This window comes from Schistocerca nitens, chromosome 6 (genome assembly GCF_023898315.1).
Source record: "Schistocerca nitens isolate TAMUIC-IGC-003100 chromosome 6, iqSchNite1.1, whole genome shotgun sequence".
Lineage (NCBI taxonomy): Eukaryota > Metazoa > Arthropoda > Insecta > Orthoptera > Acrididae > Schistocerca > Schistocerca nitens.
Window position 1 is genome coordinate 132,859,813 of NC_064619.1, and position 10,486 is coordinate 132,870,298.

At 46.7% G+C, this 10,486-nt stretch overlaps 1 pseudogene; it reads right to left on the reverse strand.

The window, feature by feature from the left end:
* Positions 1-10,052: 10,052 nt before the first annotated feature.
* On the reverse strand, positions 10,053-10,170 carry LOC126264076 (5S ribosomal RNA; annotated as a pseudogene).
* Between the last annotated feature and the right edge of the window lie 316 nt (positions 10,171-10,486).

A 10,486-nucleotide genomic window follows, 5' to 3' on the forward strand; every position in this document is an offset into this window, starting at 1 on the left:
ATCTGTTGTCGACGTTTCGACCTTGGAGCCGCAACCTCTCAATCACGTAGCTGCTCAGTTGAGATCACGAGGCTGAGTGCACCCCAGTCGCGTCCTCCCGCCAAGGAAAGATCCGTGACAGAACCCAGGTCCCCAGCATGATGGCCTATCGCGTTGAGCACTTGGCTACGAAGGTGGACATATTGTTGTATTCCCGTCTTTTCTTCAGCATTTTCATACTTCGTACTTTCGTTGATGAATTGAAGTACACTACTGGCCATTAAAATTGCTACACCACGAAGATGACGTGCTACAGACGCGAAATTTCACCGACAGGAATAAGATGCCGAGATATGCAAATGATAAGCTTTTCAGAGCATTCACACAAGGTTGGCACCGGTGGCGACACCTACAACGTGCTGACATGAGGAAAGTTTCCAACCGATTTCTCATACACAAACACCAGTTGACCGGCGTTGCCTGGTGAAACGTTGTTGTGATGCCTCGTGTAAGGAGGAGAAATGCGTACCATCACGTTTCCGACTTTGATAAAGGTCGGATTGTAGCCTACCGCGATTGCGGTTTATATTATCGCGACATTGCTGCTCGCGTTGGTCGAGATTCAATGACTGTTAGCAGAATATGGAATCTTTGGGTTTAGGAGGGTAATACGGAACGCCGTGCTGGATCCCAACGGCCTCGTTTCACTAGCAGTCGAGATGACAGGCATCTTATCCGCATGGCTGTAACGGATCGTGCAGCCACGTCTCGATCCCTGAGTCAACAGATAGGGACGTTTGCAAGACAACAACCATCTGCACGAACAGTTCGACGCCGTTTGCAGAAGCATGGACTATCAGCTCGGAGACCATGGCTGCGGTTACCCTTGATGCTGCATCACAGACAGGAGCGCCTGCGATGGTGTAGTCAAAGACGAACCTGGGTGCACAAATGGCAAAACGTCATTTTTTCGGATGAATCCAGGTTCTGTTTACAGCATCATGATGGTCGCATCCGTGTTTGGCGACATCGCAGAATGCACATTGGAAGCGTGTATTCGTCATCGCCATACTGGCGTATCACCCGGCGTGATGGTATGGGGTGCCATTGGTTACACGTGTCGGTCACCTCTTGCTCGCATTGACGGCACTTTGAACAGTGGACGTTACGTTTAAGATGTGTTACGACCCGTGGCTCTACCCTTCATTCGAACCCTGCGAAACCCTACATTTCAGCTGGATAATGCATGACTGCATGCTTCAGGTCCTGTACGGGCATTTCTGGATACAGAAAATGTTCGACTGCTGTTCTGGCCAGCACATTCTCCAGATCTCTCACATTTGAAAACGTCTGGTCAATGGTGGCCGAGCAACTGGCTCGTCACAATACGCCAGTCACTAGTCTTTATGAAGTGTGGTATCGTGTTGAAACTGCATCGGCAGCTGTACCTGTACACGCCATCCAAGTTCCGTTTGACTCAATGCCCAGGCGTATCAAGGCCGTTATTACGGCCAGAGGTGGTTGCTCTGGGTACTGATTTCTCAGGATCTATGCACCCAAATTGCGTGAAAATGTAATCACATGTCAGTTCTATTATAATGTATTTGTCCTATGAATACCCGTTGATCACCTGCATTTCTTCTTGGTGTAGCAATTTTAATGACCAGTAGTGTATTTCTTATGTTCCCCAATCTTCCTCAGTTAAAAAACTATTTAAAAAACGAGAGGTCGTCTCGAACCTGGAGCACGTGTTGCCCTCGCTGGATCTTGCAAGCTAGTGGTAGCAAGTGATTTTGGAGGAATTTTCTCGAGTCAGCCCTGAGGGCGATCTCGTGAAGTTGCTGGCTGGTCGCCTTAGGAGCGCAGCTGGGGCGGTCGGCAGACTGACCTGCGGGGTCATCTGCGCTGTGCGCGCCGCCCCACGTGGCCGCCCCACCCCTGCTTCTTATCTGGCCAGGTGCCTCACAGCGGGGGGCGGCACGCTCGCCGCATCTCTTTGCAGCTCTGCCACGCCAGCCGGCTGCCTCACCGACTGTCTTCCCACACCAGTGACGCAAAAACTGTGATCTGAACGACATTTGCAGAGATATTTGCGTGCCCAAAACGGTCACTGTTTCATTCAAGAAGTACCGGCGTACGCGAGACGAAATATCGGCTGTAGCAAATTAAGGATTTCTTTGCGTGTCAGTGCAAAAAATTCTTCTCGCGTTTCTTCATGCTTTATTTCGCAGCGAATTCGTGACTCTTCGGAGTGCATGTTATCTCCTTACATCTCCTGGAAAAGTGCCGAAGTCCCGTAGTCGTTCCCATTACAACGCCACAGGTTGCGGTGGACAATACGAGTATATCCTTGCAACGTCCGCTCCGTTACCATTCGACCGTCGCCTGGACATGTCTTTATGTGGCTGCCCCAGATATTATTCGATGATTTCCAGTCAGTTAGTACCAGCTGTAGCGTTTCTACAGGAATCCACGAATCCAGCTTCACAACTGAAACAATACTCTTTAGGCACGCAAATTAATGAGAAGTCACTCGTAAATAACGGTATCACAAGCCTTCTGGAAATCTAGAAATAGGGAATCAACTTGAGTTCCCCAGTCGATAGCACGCATATTATTGCATGAGTGTCTAACTCTCTCCCGCTGAAAGGGTCAAATCCCTATGTGACCCCTGCAACTAATTCCACCCCAGCTATTTCTATAAATGTAAAGCAAAGGCCCCTCCTTCCAAACCTGAATTAACCATCCCCATGCACCTTTCTGCGGCGAAACAAGTGGTGTATCATTGTGAGAGGTACAGGGGTAACGAGTGTGCCAGGACGCACCACAATTCTTTGCTACTAGCATCACATCATTATAACGCGCCTGTACGCAGCATTCAAAGTAGTTCATCATAATCTAAGAATGAAATTAGAAATTAAAATAACTTTTCCAAACCTTGTCAGGGTATGCTTCAATACATTACTGTTCAGATTGTTAAATCTCAGAATGATCTAATGGATATGTTTCACTAAATATATTACTTTAAGAGGAAACTGAGTGGTGCTAAATAATGAAGATAGAAAGCTAAAAATTGATCAGAATATCCAAATGTACGCCACAATCGAAAGTTACAAGTCTCAATTTGATCGTGGCAATATTTTAGTCAAAATCGGCGATTTTTACGAAAATATGATGGCGCTAAGTATTAGACAGATGACAATTCGTATGTAGCCTCAGCTTGATGATTACTAAAGTTAGGATGATAGCTCATTTTGCTTGGAAGTACCCGAAGCGGTCACCTCTGAACTCTCAACAGTGCTGTTTCTGATAGGGACATTTTTATTATTAGCAGGAATATTATTACGATTGTCCACGTGAACTTTTCCTCGGTACGAGTGTGTTAATCAATTACAGCTCAAAACTTTTATTTTTGTAGTTCCTGATCCCCGTGACTAAATAGTAAATAGGAACAATTTCTTTTAGTGAGCAGAAGAATAATGTGGACTTGCAGACTGGAAATTATAGTCAGTACAGTCTCCACCGATTTCTGGCTGTTCGTAAAAATTGTTTTCAGGCTCCTGTGAATGGCGATGCTATTTCACCCGCTTTCTCACACTATCATTCCTCAGTCTTAACTAAATAACTCTCTAAATTCCATCCTAGTGCAGAAAATCCGTTGTGTTCTCCTAAATTTCCATTCTTTTCTGCAACACCAAAACCTCCAATAAATCACACTGGCTTTTCGTTTATTTACGTGCATAACATTATACTTCTGTGTTCAATGTTTGTTATCAGCTTTCCACCATGCACCATTTCGTGCATCGTCTGTGAACTTTCTTAGGGACCTCAAACTCTTGTCTGTCTTTTCTTTTATACACTGAAGAGCCAAAGAAGCTGGTACACCTGCCTAATATCGTGTAGGGCCCCTGCGAGCACGAAGAAGTGTCGCAGCATGACGTAGCATGGACTCGAGTAATGTCTGGAGTGGTGTGGAGGGAACTGACATAATGAATCTTGCAGGCTGTCCATAAATCCGTAAGACTATGAGAGGTTGTAGATCTCATCTGAACGGCACGTTGCAAGGCATCCCGGATGTGCTCAATAATGTTAATGTCTTGGGAGTTTGGTGGCCAGCAGAAGTGTTTAAACTCAGGCGAGTGATCCCGGAGGCACTCTGTAGCAGTTCCGGACGTGTGGGCTGTCGCATTGCGCTGCTCGGTTTGCCCAGGTCCGTTGGAATGCACAGTGGACATGAATGGAATGCAGGTGATAAGACAGGATGCATACATACTTGTCACCTGTCAGAGTCGTATCTAGACGGATCAGGGTTCCCATACCCCACATCATTATAGAGCCTCCACCAGCTTGGACACTCCCCTGCTGACATGCAGGGCCCATGGATTCATGAAGTTGTCTCCGTACCCGTACACGTTCATCCGCTCGATACAATTTGAAACGAGAGTCGTCCGACCAGGCAACGTGTTTCCACTGATCAACAGCCCGGTGTCGGTGTTCATGTGCCCAGGCGAGGCATAAAATTTCTTTTCGTGCAGTCATCAAGGGCACACGAGTGGGCCTTCGGCTCCGAAAGCCTGTATCGATGATGTTTCGTTGAATGGTTCGCACTCTGACATTTATTGATGGCGCAGCGCTGAAATCTGCAGCAAATTACGGAATGATTGTACTTCTGTCACGTTGAAAGATTCTCTTCAGTCGACGTTGGTCCCGTTCTTGCACGATCTTTTCCCGGCCGCAGCGATATCGGATATTTAATGTTTTTCCTGGTTCCTGATATTCACTGTACACTAGTGAAATAGTCGTACGGAAATATCCACACTTCATCGCTACCTCGGAGATTTTGTGTCCCATCGCTCGTGCGCCAACTATGAAATAATGTTCAAACACAATTAAATCTTGATAAGCTGCTATTGTAGCAGCAGTAACCGATCACACAGCGCTAGTCACTTGTCTTATATAGGCTTTGCGACTGCAGCGTCATATTCTCCTGTTTATATATCTCTGAATATGCACGATCATTCTAGTTTCTGTGGCACTTTAGTGTATAATATACACTCCTGGAAATGGAAAAAAGAACACATTGACACCGGTGTGTCAGACCCACCATACTTGCTCCGGACACTGCGAGAGGGCTGTACAAGCAATGATCACACGCACGGCACAGCGGACACACCAGGAACCGCGGTGTTGGCCGTCGAATGGCGCTAGCTGCGCAGCATTTGTGCACCGCCGCCGTCAGTGTCAGCCAGTTTGCCGTGGCATACGGAGCTCCATCGCAGTCTTTAACACTGGTAGCATGCCGCGACAGCGTGGACGTGAACCGTATGTGCAGTTGACGGACTTTGAGCGAGGGCGTATAGTGGGCATGCGGGAGGCCGGGTGGACGTACCGCCGAATTTTTCAACACGTGGGGCGTGAGGTCTCCACAGTACATCGATGTTGTCGCCAGTGGTCGGCGGAAGGTGCACGTGCCCGTCGACCTGGGACCGGACCGCAGCGACGCACGGATGCACGCCAAGACCGTAGGATCCTACGCAGTGCCGTAGGGGACCGCACCGCCACTTCCCAGCAAATTAGGGACACTGTTGCTCCTGGGGTATCGGCGAGGACCATTCGCAACCGTCTCCATGAAGCTGAGCTACGGTCCCGCACACCGTTAGGCCGTCTTCTGCTCACGCCCCAACATCGTGCAGCCCGCCTCCAGTGGTGTCGCGACAGGCGTGAATGGAGGGACGAATGGAGACGTGTCGTCTTCAGCGATGAGAGTCGCTTCTTCCTTGGTGCCAATGATGGTCGTATGCGTGTTTGGCGCCGTGCAGGTGAGCGCCACAGTCAGGACTGCATACGACCGAGGCACACAGGGCCAACACCCGGCATCATGGTGTGGGGAGCGATCTCCTACACTGGCCGTACACCACTGGTGATCGTCGAGGGGACACTGAATAGTGCACGGTACATCCAAACCGTCATCGAACCCATCGTTCTACCATTCCTAGACCGGCAAGGGAACTTGCTGTTCCAACAGGACAATGCACGTCCGCATGTATCCCGTGCCACCCAACGTGCTCTAGAAGGTATAAGTCAACTACCCTGGCCAGCAAGTTCTCCGGATCTGTCCCCCATTGAGCATGTTTGGGACTGGATGAAGCGTCGTCTCACGCGGTCTGCACGTCCAGCACGAACGCTGGTCCAACTGAGGCGCCAGGTGGAAATGGCATGGCAAGCCGTTCCACAGGACTACATCCAGCATCTCTACGATCGTCTCCATGGGAGAATAGCAGCCTGCATTGCTGCGAAAGCTGGATATACACTGTACTAGCGCCGACATTGTGCATGCTCCGTTGCCTGTGTCTATGTGCCTGTGGTTCTGTCAGTGTGATCATGTGATGTATCTGACCCCAGGAATGTGTCAATAAAGTTGCCCCTTCCTGGGACAATGAATTCACGGTGTTCTTATTTCAATTTCCAGGAGTGTATGTTATGTCTCGAGCAGTAAAAATGGTATTACACTTCCTTGAACTACACCTGACGCTACCTTCTCCTTCGACGATGTACCCTTAGTAAGAATTATTTACAACTTTTGCTGCAAAGCCTTCGGTCTATTATTGTATATAAGCTCGTATTTTGCGTACTAGGCGACTATGGATCGGCATCTAATTTCGTGTTAGTAAAGGCGATTTATCTCTCGTGTCCACAGGGCCTTCGTTTGTGCCAGTATCAATATACCGCGACTGTAATTCAAAATATGGTTATTCTCAAGAAGTGTATATTTAAACTACAGTCTCTGGAGAAATTGTATGCCTTGTTCGATTACTGTGTTTGCCAGTGACTTCCTAGAGGCCCCATCTAAAGATGAGGAGTCTATAAAAGACACCGTTAAAAGGAGGGATAGTCGTATTCCTGTTTCTAGTCAAGCGAATCGACGTGATGAATATGCGTAAACTACAAGACAGCGTACTGATTCCTGCCGTATCACAACCAGCAGTGCAGCTATTTCATCCTTGTCAGATTGTTTACGGGTCACTGTCATCATCTGTAGTCTGATTCTAAGGAGCGCAAGATAGTCTGCGCAATTCATAAGGAAAGAGGACGGGCCAGAGGCGCCGCTTGGACAACCGGTGGTGACACGTGTGGAGGCGCCGCTGCCGCGGCTCTACTCGGCGGTTGCCGACACACGTCGTCGCCGACATCAGTCTGAGCTCCTGTTGGTGGTTCGACGGTATCCCACTGCGGCCAGAGTTGCGGCTGTCTAGTCTGACAGTACTGGCCGTACAGGTGCATCTCTTATTCAGCAGCTAGCTAAATAAGGTCTCACGCTGAGAACAGGCGAACAGGTTTGCTGAAATCGTGTATATTTAGCAGGGTACCTCAGAAGTGGAATGTCCGCGACATTTCTGGCTGGACAGTAAACCAACCGCTCAAATAAAAGACGTATTATTTCGGCAACACAAATATTTTCTTTACATAGAATTTTACCCAAGGACCGCTCACGATGCAGTACGATTGTTCAGTTCTTTGTCGTTAGAAAGTACTTGTCCAACATCTCCTCATGAGCTCCTCTGGCTGAAGATTCGTTTTTTGCAGATAGATGAAATGCCATAGGAATTAAACTCAAATAATAATCTCGAAGAATAAGAAAGACTCATTTCATTTCATATGTCTAGTAAATATCTTTGTCGGGGGTGAGTCGAAATCTAGAGTTTTCACGACTCTGATTATTATTAGGTTGCCATATAAGTTCGTAGCGTTTTTCTTTTGCATGTTGGTATTCCTGCTGCTAAGAGTTTATTTATGGATTGTAATTTTTTATTTGTAGTTGATTGCTGCTATTTGAGTTTACATATTGTCATTATATCATTTGGAAATAGTGAGTGGAGCTGTGTACGCTTGAAATGGGAGTGCAAGTGGAGAAACCGGAACATTTCCGACATATTCTACTGTTGTTTTCACTAGAGGGGTGACGTCGTATAATGCCACTGGACAGAAAACAGCAAGAAAATTGTTTCTCGTTTCAAAGAACATCGTTTTGACGTTAGTGACCCTCGCGGGGTTGAGTTGGAAGCCGCTCTACACCCACGTTATTCAGCTGATCTTGCGCTCTCAGGCTTCCACCTTTTCCGCTCTCTGTCGGACGACCTTCAAGGATATTCCTTTCCGGGTGAAAATGCTCTCCTAACATGGCTCGACGAGCTCTGCGCCTCAAAACCACGTGATTTGTACAGTTGCGGAATCGGAAAGTCACCCCAGCGTTCGCAGACTTATAAATTCTGAAGGAGAATACATTGTTGATTCACTAAACTCTCTTTTATGTGTATCTGTTGTGTTTATTAAAATTATGGAAAACGCTACGAACTTATGCAAGAACGTAACAAAACATAATCAATGCTGTCGCACAGCAAGTGTTCTGGAAGCTGCGTTTACTAACATCTGATGCTGTTCGAGGTTTTTTCAGCGCTTTTTAAGAATATTTACACTCTACACCTAACATTTCGCATCTTGAATTATGACACTCTCATCATTAAATAAAACCGCGTGTCAGTCAGACTCATAACGTTGCAGCTTCCGTAGTGGTGGTCCATTAACTCCTACTACTTTCCGTCCGATAGTCACTTTATGATACGAAGTACGTGAACTATATTCGTCAATACTGGAAACGTTCGCCCTGTTTCATAACGCATAGTTAAAATTGACCAGTTCTATTTTTGAACCATCATTTCATCAGAGGTGCGAAAGACAGCTTCTGTTAAACGACACGATATTGCAGTACCTATATTGTTGATCGTACTTCTGAACAAGACAGCCACGGAAATATCGTGTTTATCCGCCGACACCAGTCAAGCGGCTTTAAATTAAATAATGGATGTACGAGTGCAGGCTGTAGACACGTGGTTGACGACATATGGAAGTTCAGTTTGGTTGTAAAGCGTACTCGGATAGCCTAATAATGGTAAGGCGGCAGCTCGCGATAAGTGGAAAATCGGGGTTCGAGTCCCGGACATCCACAAATTTTCATGGTCTTCATTCCATTATACTGGGTGATCAAAAAGTCAAATGTAGATAGAGAGGTACAAATTGGCACATATGCTTGAAATGACGTGGGGTTTTATTAGAACAAAAAAAATACCAAAAGTTCACAAAATGTTCGACAGATGACGCTTCATCTGATCAGAATAGCAATAATTAGCATAACAAAGTAAGACAAAGCAAAGATGATGTTCTTTACAGGAAATGCTCAATATGTCCACCATCATTCCTCAACAATAGCTGTAGTCGGGGAATAATGTTGTGAACAGCACTGTAAAGAATGTCCGGAGTTATGGCGAGGCATTGGCGTCGGGTGTTGTCTTTCAGCAACCCTAGAGATGTCGGTCGATCACGATACATTTGCGATTTCAGGTAACCCCAAAACCAATAATCGCACAGACTGAGGTCTGGGGACCTGAGAGGCCAAGCATGACGAAAGTGGAGGCTGAGCACACGATCATCACCAAACGACGCACAAGTGTCGGACGTTTTGTGAACTTACTTCCTTTGGTTCTGATAAAACCCCATGTCATTCCAAGCATGTGTGCAAAATTTTACCTATCTACGTTTTTCCGTGGTTTATCAAGTTTTCAAATTTATACTGACTTTTTGATCACCCGGTACATCTGATGGCTTTCCCTATTCGGGACTGTAAGTACATCTCATGTATGTCTGTGTTAAAATGACAGTTTATCGACCCTACGCAAATTCAAGGCACCATTTCCACACCGTGAGACAGATAATATACCCTCATCACATATAGGCCTGATACTAAAATAACTGTTTCAAGGTTAGCTAATTACTGTACAAAATATCGGAAGATGAAAGAACCCTTACCCTGCACCTAGCACTCCGTCTTCAGGCCACAAGTGGCCCATCGGGACCATCCGACCGCCGTGTCATCCTCAGATGAGGATGTGGATAGGAGGGGCGCGTGGTCAGTACACCGCTCTCCCGGTCATTGTGATGGTTTTCTTTTACCGGAGCCGCTGCTATTCGGTCGAGTAGCTCATCAGTTGGCATCACGAGGCTGAGTGCACCCCGAAAAATGGCAACAGCACATTGCGGCCCGGATGGTCACCCATACAAATGCTGGCCACGCCCGACAGCACTTAACTTCGGTGATCTGACGGGAACCGGTGTATCCACTGCGGCAAGGCCGTTGCCACTCTGCACCTAGCATCTATTAATTTTGCGCTGATAATGGTGTTATTCCCTCACGATTCTGTACCAGCAATTTTTTCAGCTCTGCACCATTTGTCAGTAAGATTGAAAAACTGACGTATAAATATTTGTTTGTTAACTTAGCTCTGAAACAAAGCAAAATAAGCTATTAAGCCTCGTTACAGCTCGTTTTATTCCGTACCTTTATCCGCCAGCGACGAAGGCGCATTTGTGTTTGACATATTCTACACTCCTGGAAATTGAAATAAGAACACCGTGAATTCATTGTCCCAGGAAGGGGAAACTTTATTGACACATT